The sequence below is a fragment of the Anser brachyrhynchus genome (genome assembly GCF_964034855.1).
Source record: "Anser brachyrhynchus genome assembly, chromosome: 17".
NCBI classification, from domain to species: Eukaryota; Metazoa; Chordata; class Aves; order Anseriformes; family Anatidae; genus Anser; species Anser brachyrhynchus.
This window is the reverse complement of record NC_137710.1, coordinates 6,999,138-7,015,988: the sequence shown is the minus strand read 5'-3', so window position 1 is coordinate 7,015,988 and position 16,851 is coordinate 6,999,138. Positions and strand designations below refer to the sequence as shown.

General features: G+C 44.7%; 1 protein-coding gene across 2 annotated transcripts in view; it reads left to right on the top strand.

Moving 5' to 3' along the window:
• Nucleotides 1-3,603: 3,603 nt before the first annotated feature.
• The window catches only part of GALNT9 (polypeptide N-acetylgalactosaminyltransferase 9), a 243,193-nt gene continuing 229,945 nt past the window's right edge, over nucleotides 3,604-16,851 (top strand). The window contains exon 1 of one of the 2 annotated variants that reach the window (XM_080558977.1): nucleotides 3,604-3,683. The gene's annotated coding sequence lies outside the window, so the exon portion shown is untranslated. The remainder of the gene's footprint in view (nucleotides 3,684-16,851) is intronic. The other variant, XM_080558978.1, reaches the window with a different exon arrangement.

Below are 16,851 nucleotides of genomic sequence, written 5' to 3'. Positions count from 1 at the left end.
AAAACACTGCTCCGTTGTGGTAGACAAAACCTAAACAGATCTTAAACTCTTCTGCGATCCCCTAGCTTCTGGTATCTTACTATGCAATTTAGCTTTTAACGTCTTAGAGATGAAATTGTCTGCAGTACAAATTAGAGGATGCCCATTACATTAAAATACTCAGCATTGCATGGATCATTTCTGCAGCACTTATTTCTCTAGCAACCCAAAAGTCACGGCCAAAAGAGCAAACTTTTTTTTTTTTCCAAGTAGAATTCATTGGTTTGTTCCTTTTGTAAGAAGTGGAGCTAATAAAGACAGAAATCATGTTTTTTTTTCTAGAAAAAGATAACTAGGTTGACTATAATTTATTTGCGATATAGCAGCAGCCCATTTTTTTCACGTGTATATCCTGAAAATGGTTACTGCTGCAAAGTTTTTACAATTAAACTTTTCAAATGCGGAACACATATTTAAATGACAAATATCTGCAGCAAGGACTGACTGGATTTGCTCGGAGCATAAGCTTAAGGTATCAGTGCACTCTTTTCCTACAAAGTTTTTTAACACAAATGGAGAAGGTGAAAAAAGGGCAGAAGAGTTTGAGGCATATTGGATTGTAGTATTTTGGAAATGTGAGTTCACAGCACTCATCTCCAAGTACAACTTAGATGTAAGGTGACAGCAGCAAAAGTAACTTCAGTTGTCCGAAGTGAGCTAAATGAGAAAATTGTCACTGATAACAAATGGAGTAACAAGAGTGCTGAAATTTACCTTGCATTGATCATCTGGCATGTGATTAGCTGCACTTTGCAAATGCCACCCAGGTCCAATTAACCAGCTTCTCTTTCAGTGTCGCTTTTTGATCCTATTGTTCTTGTGCGCGTTGTGGATATGTTTGCATTTCTACAATACTACACTGCTGGTGCAGGAGTTATACGTTGTACTAACGCGTGCAGCTCCCTTTTCTGACACTCGAGAACAGCAAGAATTTGATACAAACGAAGGGCAGATGTTTTTTTCCATAGGAGTGATCCCTGGAGAGTCTTTTCTGAAATGGGAATCTACCATCCAGCTCTCATTTTTCAGCTAGCCATGTAGCTGCATTTATCTTCTGTAAGCTGCAATTTTCCACCAGGGTTGCGCTCCCTGTTTTCATGCTGGGTAAGTGGCCCAGATGGCTGTGCCAGAGATCTGCACTGGTGCAGCTATGTCAAGATTTGGGTGTTGACAGACAGCCCTGAAACAAGGGCAGGTGATCTGTAATTTTTACCAGGGAATCTACAAAACCCTCTTGGCAGAGTGGGTCGGTGATGTGTCTGCCAGGTCCGCTTTTGCAGCCAGCGCCTCTGGGAGACCGTTCTGGGGGCGTCTGCATGGTGAAAAGGGGGAAGCACATGAACAGTGTCACATCGTGAGCCTCGGGAGAGACTGTTCACGTCTGGTTGAGCAATAGGCTTCCAAATGCCTCCTTTCTTAAACCAGAAATCTCTTCTGTGTGCTGCACGGACCCTCTGCAAATCGCTGATTACCTTAGGCATGCATGAAGCCCAGGTTAATGAGATGTGATCCTTGAAACACAGAGGGAAGTGTGTTTGGTTGCGATAGCAAATGACAGAATTGGGTAGAAAGAGCTGAATATTATTACTGTTTTTGTTCCTCCTCTTCATGCGTCTGACATTGTCCCCCCCATACTGTTGGGTACGGAGCTTAAAATGAGACCTTTGTGTCCCAAAGCTCCCTTTCAGATGTGTGGGGGGAAAAAAAATCCCTTATACCGTAGAAAAGCAAAACACATTATTTTTTCTTTGCAGATAGGTCAGGCTGCTTTGCTTGCACCTTCCCCTCAGTCTGAGTTATTACAGAAAGTGGTATCTGGTGGTGTGAATAATGCTGCGCTCCTGCCAACAGGCACAGAACACATTGGCTATAGATCTCTTAAATGTCAGAGGTATATAAGGAAGTAATTGGGGATAGTTCAAATCCAAAAAACAAAGGGGCTGAAGTGCAAAATCTGGCTTAGCTGATGTTCGTCCTGAACTTTTATGGACTTCTGAGAAATGAGTGTTCTTGAAAAGCAAATTGCAATTACAGTTTAACACTGATTTATCATAAAACAGCTTAACGAGGAAGTTCTACCCAGTGCTTTGTGGGCTGTTACTGAAATGCAGCATTAAATCTTCCAGGGACTGCTAGCACCCCCACACCGCTGCAGGCCTCTTATCAACAAACAGCTTCTCCCTTGCCCAAGAGAAACCGCAGGCGGGAGGCACCAGGAGGCTCTGAAGAAATCATAGCACTGTGCTGAACAGACACCAGAAGTTTGCCCAGTTAAACCTGATAAAATATTTCCACTTTTTTTTTCCTATATATATATATATATTATTTTATGTACTAATGGTTGCAGCCCAGTACTTGAGGTCTGTGAAGGGGCACTGTAAACTCCTTGCCACTCTTGGGTGGTACGTATTGCTCTTCTGTAGTGTGAAGTAATCACGATTATTCAACCCCTTCTCAATGTGTAGGAGCTTCAGTGCATTTCTGATCCTCCTTTGCAGGAAAGTCCAGAGAAACCTCCAGAACATCCCAGTCCTTTGGTTAAAAGGAAATCTTGGCTTATAGTTCGTTCTCCTTCCCTTTCCTGTCTCTAAATGAATCACAGCATCCCCTCCTACTTACCCAATTTTTTAGCTCTTGCTCTCAAGGCACTGGTGACTGTTTGGCATTTTTCTTCTTCCTCCAGGCCCCCAATCTCCGTTTCTCTGCAGCTGTGACTTTACCAGGTCCCTGGTTACTTGTAGCTGGTGACTTGCTGCTGAAGTGTTTTCTTTTACATCTGTACTTACTTTACATCTGCCCTTCTCTTCTCATTGCCCCCATACAGTTGGCCTTGGGCATTGGAATAACAGAAACGTGATGTGCTGTATTTTCTGTCCCGTCACGATTTGTGAGAGGGATGTGGCTGACAATGGGACCCCGTTGCTTTGTAGTGTAGCCTCTGGTTAACTGCTCGCTCTGCTCATAAACCCTAAGTGGTTTATTCTGCCATGCTTTGCTCACTCACTGTCGGTGATGGTATCTGCCTGCCACCTTTCAGGCTGTGCTTCCTGACACCATGAAGTGTCTGAGCAGCATCCATCTTTATAGCACAGTGAATGCCTCTGCAACTGAGGCTCCGTTTTAGTGTTTCTCGAGCAGGTATTAATGGTAGCAGTGGAGCTGGGGTCGGGAAGCAACGCGTGGCTAGAGCAGAGCAGGAAGCTGCTCATCGTTTCACAGTAAGAATTTCTTCCAACGTGATAGCTTTGGTAACTGTTAGAAATAATGCTCTCTTCCTAATTAGAGTGACTCATGATAACTCTACCATCCTCCAGATAACTCTGCAATTAACTTGTGTCACTGCTATAATTTGTTAAGTATGATTTAATAAGAAGAGACTAATTTTTGCAGCTCTGTTAAAGGCACATTTGGTTTTTCACTCCATAGACTCAGGAAAGACGCACAATTTTTGTTTTATTTCAGGCTAAATGAAATGTAGAAATCCCATGAAATGTAATGGGTTCTATTACGCTGGGAGGAATCCCTAATGTTTCATTTCACGTCCTTGTGTTCTACCAGGGAGCGGACTTCACCAAAAGAAGCTGCTGAGAGCGCAGTTGGGACTGCTCGTGGTTCAGAGAAGAAAGACCAAGAATTTTAAAAGGGTGGGTGAAACGAAAATACATAAATAAATAAATCCACAACAATAATAAAGCCACCTACAGGATTGTGTCTTAAGGGTTAATTCTTTTTTTAGCTGAGCTATGAGCAGAAGTGGAGGAAGACTCTGAAAGCAGCTCCCACACCTGGGGTGCTGCCTTCCTCCCCCTTAAGCCAGTTGCACCTTTCAGATAGACACAGGACAAGCACTCTAATCCCTAGGGCCCTGCCAGTTCGAGCAGTAGGCCGTGTACTGCTATCTCTAAGTGGGAATAAGAACCTGAATCTTTTTCAGTGGAGAAAAAGATTGTGTTAACTCCAATTTTCCTTGCACCGAATGACATTTTCTAGCAAGGCACAGTCAGTGGCTGAATTGGCAAATGTAAAAATGCCAGGCAAAAGCCATCATCTTTGGAAGGCCTGACTGAAGCTCAAAGATTAAACATGCAGCAGCTGTAAGGATGAACGGGAAAAAAATCCTCTAATGACATGAAGTAATTATTGTATTTTCTCTATTTATAATATTGCCCTGTCATAATAATAATAATAAAAAAACTCAGTAACTTGGATTGATGCTGTTGCAAATGTTTTGCATAGAGCTTCAATCTGTCCCAAACCTTTCTACCAAAAGTGGCAAAAAGATCCAGATTTGGGTTCTAAGTTTGGTTACAGTTTATCATCGTTGGTCTAATTCAGACTTTTGTAAGTTACGGAGAAATGGGGAAATAGGAGCTGAGCCTACGCACTTTGGTAATTCGGAAGAGTCAGAGTTGTCCAGAGATAAGTTTCAGACTTGTTTCTAGACAATGGAGTTGTTTATCTTTCTAAAGCCCTGAGGCAACAGTGTTGAGATGACGAAGGAATTAATGGGTTTGCATCTCCCTGTGGCTACCAGAGAAGCCTAATGGATGCATCAAAGTGCTATAGGAAGAACATTCTGCAATCATAAACAACATCCTGGTAATAAAAAGTAAAGAACCCCGATTAAAGATGTTGTACCGTTTTATTGGAAGATGTGTAAACAACAGTTTGACAATACACTTTGTTCATGGAATTTATTACAGCCCGGGAAAGGCCTTGTTTGTATTCCAGAAGAGCTGAGAAACTCTCCTCACGTGGCTCCCGTTGTGTTGAGAAACAGATCGCTTTTTAGATGAGTCTCATTGGCACTGGGTATATCTTCCAATGCTTCTTGTTGCCTTATTTCTCAGTGTCTAATCCCTGCACTTTTTTTCTTTTAATCTGTAGGAAGTTTGTCCTCATTCTACAGAACTGGAAGGGAGGCCCAGAGCCTGGCGTAAGGTGTGATGTGGCTTGCCCAGTGTCACGCAGGTGCCAGAGGTGGCGATTAAACCACGGTTAGTTTGTGTTCTCTGCTTTACTCTCTAGACAAGTGGTCACCAGCCTGTGTCTTGTGAGTAAATGTTGCCTTTCAAACTTGCCTACGCTCATCTGAAGCTGTTTCTCCCACTTTGTGGATTAACAGGCCTGATATGGTGACAACTGGCAGTATGTTACCTGACCAGCATGTTTCCCTTGGGTTAACACAGACTAGGAGGAAAATGCTCTGTCTCTGTCTTATCCTCGGAACTTGGTAGGTTGAAGATGTCTGGAAAAGTCTATAAGAAGCATCTGTGAACTGCTTTGTTTTTCACCCATTAGTGGTGAACTTCCAGTACGTACACTAGGAGAGTCCACTTGCGTTTTGCTTAGGCGGTTTAGGGAAGTGCAAACCTCTAGACTGCTCTACAGGTGGCATGCGGGATGCAAAGCTGCTGATCCCTTCCTTCTGGAGATCGAACTCTTGTAAATTCGCAGTGGTATTGTGCTGCCAGGAAACAGATGAGGAGGCTGATTGACACGCCCTTAGAGCGAAACGCTTGATCCCTGTCTCTCTAGGTCAAGATTGAAGCAGACAGGTAAAACAGTGGAAAGGAACTTTTTGCACCCCAGCCCACGAGGGACCTGCACCATGCGAAAGTGATGAGATTCCTTTGAGTGAAATGCTTACTGAGGTGGGCGTCGGGTTCTTGCTGTTCTCTTGCACAGGTGAGAAGCAGCTGCACAGTCTGTGCAGTGTGTAGGTGAGGAAGCAGACCGAATCCCCCGCAGGTCAGCTGCTCCCATTTCGTCACTGCTGCAGGATGGATTCGTAAGGACCTCCACCAGCTGAGAATGGGTGTCTGCTTGTGTCTGTCACAGGCAGGAAACGGGGCTGCTATTAACATTCTTCTGTTCTTTCTAATAAATCTCTTTCCACTTGCCAGGAAAGAGGCTTTTGCCTCTAGCGGTTTGTTCTTATTACAGAAAGCATATTGAAGAATTAGAAAAGGTGTGGGAGAGAGTAACTAGTAGGATAAAAGGTCTCGGTGGTTTCAAGCTGTGTGGAGAGGTTAAGAAAATTAGGCTTGAATTCATTAGAAGACAGGAGATTAAGAGAGGACATGATTGAGATGTAAAATCCTGGATGGGGAAGGTGGATAGAGCCGAAGCTGTGTGGGAGCAGGTTAGAAACAGGAGCATATGAACTGAAAGAACGGGGAAAACAGAGATGGAGGAGGATGGAAAACTAATGCCTCGAGTGGATCTTTAAAAGGAATTGCAAGCAATTATTTTTGCTGCATGATATTCAAACAAGGATAGGCAAAAGAAGAAAGAACTGGAAAACCTGGGGAGACCAAGAGGGAAGCAGAGATAGGTTGCCACTTCAGAGCCTGGTGTCGACACAGGCTTAGCTGTCGTAAGACAGAGAGATCCTGACGTGGCAGCAGGTGGTCGATGTGGATGCTGTTCCAGAGGCGAGTGTTTTTTACTGGGTCTCATGTGAACATGTAAACGCGCCCGTGTCTTGCTGTAAGACCAGATCCTTCTCCTCACATCCTGTGTCTTGGTGTTACATATGGGCATCCCCAGCAGTTGTGCTCAGTGGTTTTGGTTTTATTCCAACTTTGCTCAGCAAATCTAATCAAAATCAAATGGCTGCCTTTCACAGATGCTACCCAACTCTCTATGAGAAGCTGCGGGAAGCTAAATAAACCTTTTTCTCACCTGAACAGAAGCCATTTTAGAACCCCCAGGTGATCTCGCAGCTCGTGAGATTTAAATTACAACCAGACCAAAAAACAAACAAACAGATTCTTAGATATCACAGCAATTTTTGCCATTATTGTTGGATAGGTCAAAGATGGTGTTTCCAGGGGCTGGCATTTCCTGGTTCCTGGAGCTGGCACTAGAAGGAAGGATAATGGACACAACTGCTGAGCATCTGCTGGGCACAGGTGCAGAAGGAGGGAAAATCTGAAGCCTGGAAAGATGTGCTGGACTTACCATTAGCAGGAACACTTTGGAGGGAGCCTACAAAGAATTCAGTTTGTCTGTTTGGTTTCCCAGCCTGTGTGCCATTTAGGACGAGGGTTGCAGACACCACTCGCATTGGGCCAGCATTACTTGTACAGGTGACAGCCTCCATTTTGAAACTGCAAATGGACAGTAACTCTGCAAGGAAAATGTCCTGGAGAAGTGAAAGGGGTGCTGCAAAGACATGTTAATCGGCAGCCCTTCTCTGTGCTCAAGTCATGCCTGCATGGTGCACGCTCATGACTTTGAAAATGGCCATGCAACAAAGCGCAGCTTGCTGCAGGCAGTTCTGCAGTTAATGTTGGGGAAGTGGCCAGAGCCAGGCCTTCTGTTTAGGGGGCAAGCTGCTCCTGCCCAGCTCTTTCATTGTCTCTGTGGGGTCCTGCCGCAACTCCCCCAATTGCTCCAGAGGGGAGGCACTCAAGTTGTTAACCTTAAGTGCAGTTTGTTCAGCTGAACCATACAATAAAACCACCTTGTATGACTATAGTTTTTGTGCTCTCTGAGGGAATCCAAAGGTGGCCCCCAGCTACCTGCAGCTCCCACTGCTTGCCCACCCTGCTTCCCTCGTGCACTTGTCACTCCTGGATTCAAGGAGGTAGCAGTCAGTGTAAATTGAAGTGGTCCCTGGCACAAACAACATCATCCAACCCCCTGCCTGAACACTTTAGCTCAGGTATGTGCACAATTGCAGCTGAAAGATTCCTTTGGTACCCCTTTAGCTTCTACTGGTTTCCATCTGGGTCAGAAGCCCAGAGGAAATTTCCCATAAAGCAAATGCAAAAAACTGAGTCCTCATATATCCCTCTGGGTCGTGTTTGCTCTCGTGCTTTGTCCTCTCTCCAAAGATGGAGAGATTAATATCCTGTTAGCTCAGGGCTTCTTACTGCCAGCCTTATCACGTTATTAAATGTAATGCTGGATTGCTACTGGGTCTCGGTTGAATGAGAAAGAGCAGGGTACAGAAAAGGCTGAGAATCGTGGTGCTATCCTGTACCCCACAGCATCCTTCCTTGGCTTGTGCTGGCTTCTTGTGGCGTTCAATTGCCATTCTTCAGAGCCAGAGCCCAAGCTCTCTCTGGGAGGGAGGTGTTCAGACATGTAATTGCCCGTGTGTATGAGCCTGGGGGAAAGGTTGCGTCTTCTTTCCAGCATCTGCCTGGTGCAGTCTGGATAAATAAATAAGCCTGCAGCCTTTAATAATAAAATATGCTTATTGCTTCAGCTCTTCTGCTGAGTTATAACTTTGGAAGTCAGCGTAGCCTCTGCATCTTCTGTAAGAAATTCCTGCAGCTGAGGCTTGTGACACAGCTGTATTTTACATGGGTGAAGCTCCAACTATAAATTGCACCGCATTAACTGTTGAGCTCTTTGCTTCTAAGGTGTCTCTCTAACATTTGGCAGCACTGAAAGAATCAGCAACAGAGGATGAGAATAGGAGCACTGCATTTTCAGGTCAACTAAAAGAACCAGGCTGTGTTTTTTCCACTTTCTTGATCCTTAACACCAGTATAGTTGCAACTACAAGCTTGAGTCCTATCTGAGAGAGAAGAGGGGATCAAACGCCTTTAATCAATTACTGGAAATGTGGTTATCATACTCTGAATGTCACTTTTATTGGAGAGAAATCAGTCTGTATTTTTATATGACCCCATACTGCTTTTATTCTATTAGTTTCATGCCCATTACCGTCTCGCTTCTTTATATCTGATGAAGCTTTCACTCAATAAAATTTACGAGCTTTTTTATATCCTACCATTCATATCAATACAAATCAGCATGACTCTGATTAAGCATAAGATCCCTGGCAACACTGACTGTTTTTATTGTCTACCTCCATCCGGGATTGCCTTTGGAGTTTACCAGCGTAGGAGACAGGGAGCTGTAAGAGCTTTTCAGCACCTCTGGCAGGCTGCGTGCCCTCAGTCACATCGCTGAGCCTGGCTGCTTCATCTGTCGGTACAGGATACATGGGGGTGTTGCTTTGGGGGCAGGCTGTGTGCAGCGTAGGTGGATTCCATCTCTGTTGGACTATATAGATGATCTTTATCACGGTTATAAATAATAAATATTGCTAGGCTGGTAGGAGAGCTGTATTTCCGTCTGCGGGGCTGTGTGCACAGCCCTGAGTGCAGAGCGAGCCGGGAAGCACTGTGCTCTGCTCCCAGTTCGAACTGGTCTGGTGTTTCTTGGCACTGATGTTCTCCAGCTCTGCCCCTGTTCATTTAGTTTCTGGAGTTAAATGGTAGCTGTTAATTACTTTGCACATATGCTGGGTTTTCATTACAAGGGGCAGACTGCCTGGCTCAGCGCGGCTCTGCACTGCTGATGGGGACAGCTCGTTTCCTCCAGCAGCGTGTCAGAAGGACGCTTTTGCAGTGGATCTGTGCGGTCACAATGCCCTGTTGGACGTCACCGGGTCTTGCAGGACCACAGCCTGCTCCAGCCTGTCTCCTCGGCGCAGCAAGCACTCACTGAAGCTCTTTCCAGAAACGGAAACATAACGCAACTGTTCTTCTGCACACCAGAAAAAGATCAGCCCTTCTAACAAAAGCTTTTCACGGACCAGCAGGCAGGGAAAATGTTTGCTTCTCCTCAGGCAGAAAGCCATCAGTCCTGTGCTGGGGTTAATTAGTGAAATTCTCATTAAGTCACTGCACAGTGGTGCCGCTTTGCACCAGATGAGGTGCTGCTCCACGTGGAGCTGGTTGACGTGGCAGAAAGTCGGGGTGGCTGTACGCTGCGAGCAGAGCCCAGAGTAAAACCGTGCACTCCTGGTACCAGTCTCGTCTGGGTATCTTCTCCAGTACTTTATTTTTAAAAAGAATCTGTCTAAATATGCAAGTCTTACCATGCATATGTTATATTATCTGTACCTACCTTTGCGGTGTGTGGTGAGGGGTTGCTGAAGCCTGCAAGAGCCAGCAGCAGGTGGGTAAGCCCCATACTGGCTGCTGTAGTGGGATCCCCTGGGGCGGAGGAGTATGGGCATCATGCTGTATTTCGCTCCTAAGGGCGTGGGTTAGGAGATAGGGTTATTCCCCCTTCCACCTAGCAAACACAGCGTTTGTAGGAAAATCTATCAAACATACCCAAAATGTAGTCTTTAAATTTTTGACATATTTAAAGCTCTTTTCAACTCTGGTCATAAATATATATGCTCTTAATATAGTATCTTAACATTTCAACTTCTCTATCACTTTAGTCTCCCAGTTACCCCATACCCACACAGATATGTTATTTCACTTTAATGTCTGAAAATGTTTCTAGATTAAATGAGTGAATCATCCTCTGAGTCTACACAGACATGAGTTTAGTGTTTTAGCTTTCCTGCATGAAATCTTTTTATTTATAACTCTCTCCATTTTTCTGTCTTGATTCTCAGTGGTATCTACATTTAAGTATGGTAAGCTTAGAGCAAAAAGTTTATGGGGCAATATCATGATCTGTGCTGCTTTGTTACAGAGGTGTATGGATCAGCAATATTAATTAAGAAGGGAACATCATAATATTGTTAAAACACCAAAGTGTTTGCCCTATTTCTCTTCCTCCTTCCTCTAGCTAAGCCAATGCAGTTGTAAACTCGATACTCATTCAGGGAAAACACTTGGCACATTACAGGTTTGAGTTTATTAGATAAACAGAGTCAAATGTATTTTGGTCCTTTATTGTCCTAATAATACTGGGGAAATCTTGGTGTATTCAAAGCAGAAGTGCCTAATAGTGGACAGGCATGGGGGGAGCTAATAACTTTTCTGCTGTTAGTAGAAAACATTCCTCATCACGTGCAGTGCAATGGCAAAGTGCTATTCTTACTAGGCGCTTACCTACCACGACTTCTGATTTTAATGTCTAGCTAGGTTGAGCTGGGAGGCAATATGCTCCACACTATGGATTAAAAAGCCTCTTACATGGCTACAGTGTCGATGAACACATCAGCGTTTTGTGAATAAACTGTATGCTGTCTCTTCCTGGGGTCAGGTGCACAAGGGATGAGATTCTTCCAGCTCGATAAGCTGATGGTTGTCACGATAGCCCCAGACTTGTGCAGGCTAATGCCAGCTGGCTGTACAGGGCAGGGCTGGCTAATCTGCATGCAGAAGAGCCCCTTCCTTGTCATTTAAGTGGGGAAGCCTCTGGGATGAAATGCAGAAGCTGTTTTAATGCTCTGGAGCAGTGCTGCGTGGTACTCGGCTGCAAGAAAATCAGTGCGTTGGAAAGATGGACTGTCAGGAGGGAACAAAAGCCCGATCGTGTGGAGTGATGGACGAACCGTGATGGTTTGTCACCACATCTCTGGAGATTGTTCTGGTTTTTCTTCTCCAGAAAATGAGCATTTCAGCTTCATTTGCAATCTTTTGCAATTTCTGACAAAGGGCATCACTCAGTGTTTTATTGTCACGCTGTAAGGCCACTGGTGGCTTTTAATGTGCTGCAGACTGAAATTGCCATTTTTTTTGCCTTTCTGTGGTGGATCACAACAAATTATTTGACCCACTGAGCACAGTGAGGGTCCAGCAAGTGTGTAAGTGTTCCTGAGTAATTTAAGAGAACCTGCCAAAGTAAGGAAGAAAAAATAGTAAGATGTACACAACTGTTGTAGAAATTTTAGAGTGCTCACCATCATCACAGCTCTGGAAAAAATAGTTTCAGTCTATCTAGGGCTATGGGACTATCGGCTTAGGGTTGCAAGGGTGAAAGACATGACTGGCTCAAGAGATATGATGGAAAGTGCTTTGGGAATGGATTCAGCAGCTGAAGAGCCCTCGGATGCAGTGAAGCTAAAGGTGTAGAGAGGCATGTCAGTGACCCTGTGAAGAATTGCCTTTTCCCAGTCATCTGTGAAATCATCAGAATGACAGTTCCCACCTCACAGTCAGCTGGTGCTTAAGAACTATGGAAAGCTTTAGATGCAGATTCCTTTTTTGGGTTAGTTCAGGTAGGAGGAGGGCTGAGTGAGGCTCGCGGTGCCTGTAACTTTCAAACACCGGTCTGCATGTGGCATGTAAAAGGAGATCAAAATCCAGGCCTTCAGAGGAGCATTTCAGTAGAGCAGTGCTCCATTGTAGCCTACAATATCATCTCATTTTTTGTGTTAATGAATGGTTCTCTTTGCCAACCATCATGTGTTTGCTTAATATATATATATACATAGTTCAGCTGTTGAGCCTTAGAGCCGCATCTGCTCTCAGTACAGTGTTGCCTTAGGAGGGGAAGATCTTAGCATTTCAGAGGGTGGGAGGAAATGAGGCTTGCAGATGTAAATGTGAAGCATCTTAGGGGACACGTGTGGCAACCATATCTGCAGCTAAAGGACATCGCTGGTCGCCGTACCTTAGGATTCACTCACACTAGTCTAGGTCTTGCTGCCCTCATTTCACAATGCAACTGCATGTCCATTTTTTCTTCCTTCCCTGGCAATTACCTGAAACAATTTCCCTCGTACCTCTATTTTTTAACAGCAAATTGGAGTTTTACTAGGAGGAGATGCATTTCCTTTTTGTGCTGTTCTGTGACGAGCGTGGTGGGAGTGTTTGTCTCCCCCAGCTGCCTTCCTTGTGGCCAGCTGCAGAACGATTGGTGAGACACCATCTGGCTTTCCCTAATTTTCACCAGCTGTAGGTATAATCAGCGGGATGATCGCAAAGTCCCTCTTTCTTCCCTACAAAGACTCTGGAAAACAAACGCAGAGATGCATGGATGCGTAATGGGAGGTTGAAAACAAGCCGTGGTTTTCAGAAGGGTACGAGAGCTGCATTAAATTATTCTTGTACCCGTTTAAAAGCACTTGGGTTAATGTGCACCCAGCGAGCGCACTGCTGATGTTCAGCTGCTGCAGCCTGTCTGGAGCTGGCATTTCTCAGCGCCGTTGTGTCGGGGAAATGGAGACATGCACAAGTACTTTGAGGTTTCGTGTCTGCCTCCTAGTACTCATAAGGCACAAAGAGCTTCCTTTCTTTTTTTTTTTTTTTTTCATGTTCAGATGCATTTAGATCATAATATTTTAGGTAAGGGAAAGTTTTCTTAAGCGTATGGCTACTGAGAACATTGTTACCCCATGTAAAAGCCAGCAAGGGTTAACATAAGGGTTAACTTTTGCTTATCTCGAGGCCCGTTGAGTCATTAACAGCAGCAGGATTAAGCCCTGCCTGTGCTCCTTGGCAGTTGTGCTCTCTCCACCATGCCTGCCTCATTAGGGCTGATGCTTCAGATGTGCCGAGCACCTGTAGCTCCTATCGCCTGCAGCTGCTAAATCATTCAGTAGAACAGATCTTCCAGAACAGCCCATAGGTAGAGGGGGAAGGTTTCTTTAACTGCTTTTTTACTTTGGAGTTGACCTGGATTTTAGGGGACGTGAGCGTGATGTGCTTTTTTGACACCAGCCCCTGATGGCGTGAGCTCCTACTCCTGTTTTGTAAAATCAGGTAGGACACCAGGTTCCCAGGGGCCTGAAGCCCTGCTGGATGGGGAATGAAGGGTTGTCTGGGACTGGTGAAATACTGCGGGACTGAAGTGCTGAAATTGTTTAAAGCCACGTATGCTGTAAGCTTCTGTAGCGTAGGTTTTTGGAACATCCTACTTGCTTGCGTTTGAATTATTTAAGCAGTGCAAAGTACAAATAGCTAACAGGGCACCTTAATAATAGATTGTGGGGATAAGGACTGTGGCAAACCTGCCTAGAGATGTAGAGGAGTATCAGTCTGGAAAGAGGATTATTTAAAGGTTTGTAGCGTTTATGATCAGCTCTGCATTTCACAGTTTGATTTATTTTGTAGTTAAAGCAGCCAGTTGTTTTCTTCAGTCAAGTCCAGCAAAAATAGTTGTTTTAGTAAAAATAAAATTGCATGTTTCTTTCCTGTGTGACTGAAAGTAGTACGGTCCAGAGAGCAATTAGTGAATGTTCCAGAAGGGATAGATGTTTCCCTGTTGCTTAGTTGTTCTAATAGGGCTTCTGGGAGATGCGGGAGGCCCTGCACTATCCCATGACCACCTCTGAGAGGCCAGAGTTTCAAATGCTTAAGGGGCAGAAATGGTAACTGGGAAGCTAAATGTCCATTTAGAATATGTGGGAGGGAAAGGGCTTAATGTAAAGTATCAGCAGTGGTCTGGTGGCAATAATACGTGGCTGGTATCTGTGCCCGTGCCAATTGGTGCCTTACTGTGAATGTTTCAGGCTCCTGAAATGTTGGGTTGCCAGGCTTGCCTCTGACCTCTTGCAGGGCCAGACGAAACGTCCAGTTTGTCCTTGAAACACCACCAACGTAGCGAAAGAAATACGTGTGTCCCTGAAGAAACGATAGTTGAGCAAACCTGGAGAATTCAGCTGTGGGTAGGGTGCGTTTAAGTTTCAGCACTGGGGGGGCTGCAGGTATCTCGGTCATCAGCGTTGGCAGATGACTCTTCTGCGAAGCCTGAGCTGCTCGCAGGTTAGATCTATGGCAAGATCTATAGCAAGCAACAGTTAAGGAATTGATTGCTGTCATGTGAAGAAACATCACGTTTTGAGAATAAAATATAATGTAGGGGGAAGGGCACGTGTTTGATTTTGATAAGACCGATGTTAGTGCTCAGTTCTACTCATATCCAGCCTATTAATCCTGCTGCCAGTTCAAAGTAAAACTAACAAAAAAGCCAAATGCAAAACCAAAAGAATCTCTCCATTGTGTGCAGCAGAAATAGCTGCATAAAAGCTGTTTGGTGGAATTTGAATTTCTGATTAATTAGACTGCGGTGTTAATTAGTGCCAGTAGTCCTGAGACAAATCCAATAATTAGCGAGGTGCGTATCCAGTGGGGAAGCCCAGCAGAACACCTGTCTGAGAGTGGCTCCTGGACGTAAATGAAGGACTTGGTGTGTTGTGGCAGCGCTGGTTCTCTTTTCTGGTGGTGTGCCTTGTTCTGCCACTCTGTGTGTGTGTGTGTTTCAGTCCAGTCTGTGTGTGTATCAACTTCTTTGAACTCATAAAGTATGATTTTCAACTAGGCTGACAGTGCTAGGTGTTAGTCTAGCAAAGGTGGAAATGGTGATTATTGGTTTGGAACACGTATTTCCTCTCCTTTCTGAGGCTCTCATCTGCTGGGGAACTCCCCGTGGGGTTTTCTGCATTCATGGCAATATTGGTAAATGAAGACTCGTCTCTTAATTAAACACCTTTGTGTTTTGGCCCTTTTCCCCCTTTTGAGGAGGGGTTTAGCTTTCGGTCTGATAAGTTATAGAACCGAACTTAAAGATTTTAGGCTTATGGGAAGTTTGGTGCGAAGCGGTAGCCAAGGTGTGTGGCATTAGGGGAAGATGTGTGAACACAGCTCTGAGCACTAATGAGTTGCCCTAGGAGCAGAGAAATACTGTCTTCATTCCTACCGAAGACTGTGTGTTAAGAACAAAAACTTCTGTGTCCTGAACAGATATACTGTCTGCTCGGAGATCATTGTCTTTTTCTGAAAAACGGACACGTTCAGGATTAAGATTTCCCTTGCCCTTAATTAGAGATGTCACTGGTTGAATACCGATGCGGTGCTGGAATGCCCAGATGCCCTTCGGAGCAAGCTTCATCCACACTGAATGCCACAGGTCCTTTTGTGCAGTGATCTCGCCAGCAATGCAAAGCGTTGGCAATTTAAGTTTAGGCAGTAGGAAAGGTGAAAGAAAAAGTAGGAGCTTCAGAGCAATTTATGCCGTCTGAATGTGACACTTGGTATTGACATAGCTCTCACCTACTTAGGGTCAAGAGGAGTGATGCTGCAAACCAGAGTTTAAAAGTGCTGGAGAAAAGGGGATTGTTGCTAGGGAAATGGGCTTATTTAGTAGTTTGTTTCTCCACTTATCAGCACTGAGTTGCACACAGCCGTACTGAACTTGGTACAAACAGGGAGGCAAAATGCATCCCTTGGCCACGAGCCAAGCAGACTCAGCAGGATCTTGGAGGAAAAATAACGCGCCAATCAACTTAGCAAATAAAAGTGAAGATTTGTGTCTTTCCTCCTCTGAGAGCTGATGGTTTTTAGAAAGTCTTGTGACCAGAAACCTTAAAATCTTCCCATGCAGGTTGATGGGCTCAGGAGCGCTCCACAGCACTGCTCTGGTTCCTGTGATTTTCAAGAAAATTCAATCTAGCTTTATAGTGTTTTGTACAAGCAAATAAAAATACCGTGTAGGACACAAGTTAAAGTACTGTGAAAAGCAACCGTGGTATAAGCTACTATTTCATCCTGTCAGTGCCTTTTGGGCATGGAGATTTATCTTAGAAACTACACGTGAGAAGATGTTGTTAGGTTGGGGCAAATATCTGTTGCTACACCCACAGCTGTCAGTGTAAGAAAGAAAGAAAAAAATGTTTTGGGGCATACAAGCCTACGGCTGGTGCTGAAAGATAGGCCAGTTCTGTAGTCCTGGGCCCTCAAGTGAAGGGGCATTGGGCACCGAATGCCTGGCATGGCTATGTTTTAGACTGGCTAGCAGAGGTAAAAATGTTAAAGGTTGGCAGTCCTAGGTACCCGCAGAGCTACAATCTCTTACCAGAATAGTATCATGGCCAGGCCTTTTTTTCTTTCTTAGCTTAAGCTATGCAGTACTGGTCGATATCGTTATTAAAAGGAAGGAGGCCATGAGTGTGACTTATCCAGAGCCCAATCAGCACCTTCCTTGCTGCAGCTTCATCTGGATTAAAGCGTTTCCACGTTTTGAAGCTGCACTAATGAAAATGGTTTGAGCACCCCTAAACTGCCCAGGGGTTCAGGCGCAGCTGAACGTCAGGGCTGCTCTGCCTGTGTGGCACGGAGGAGCTCTTCTTAAGCAAGCTGAAGGAGGGGTGGCAAA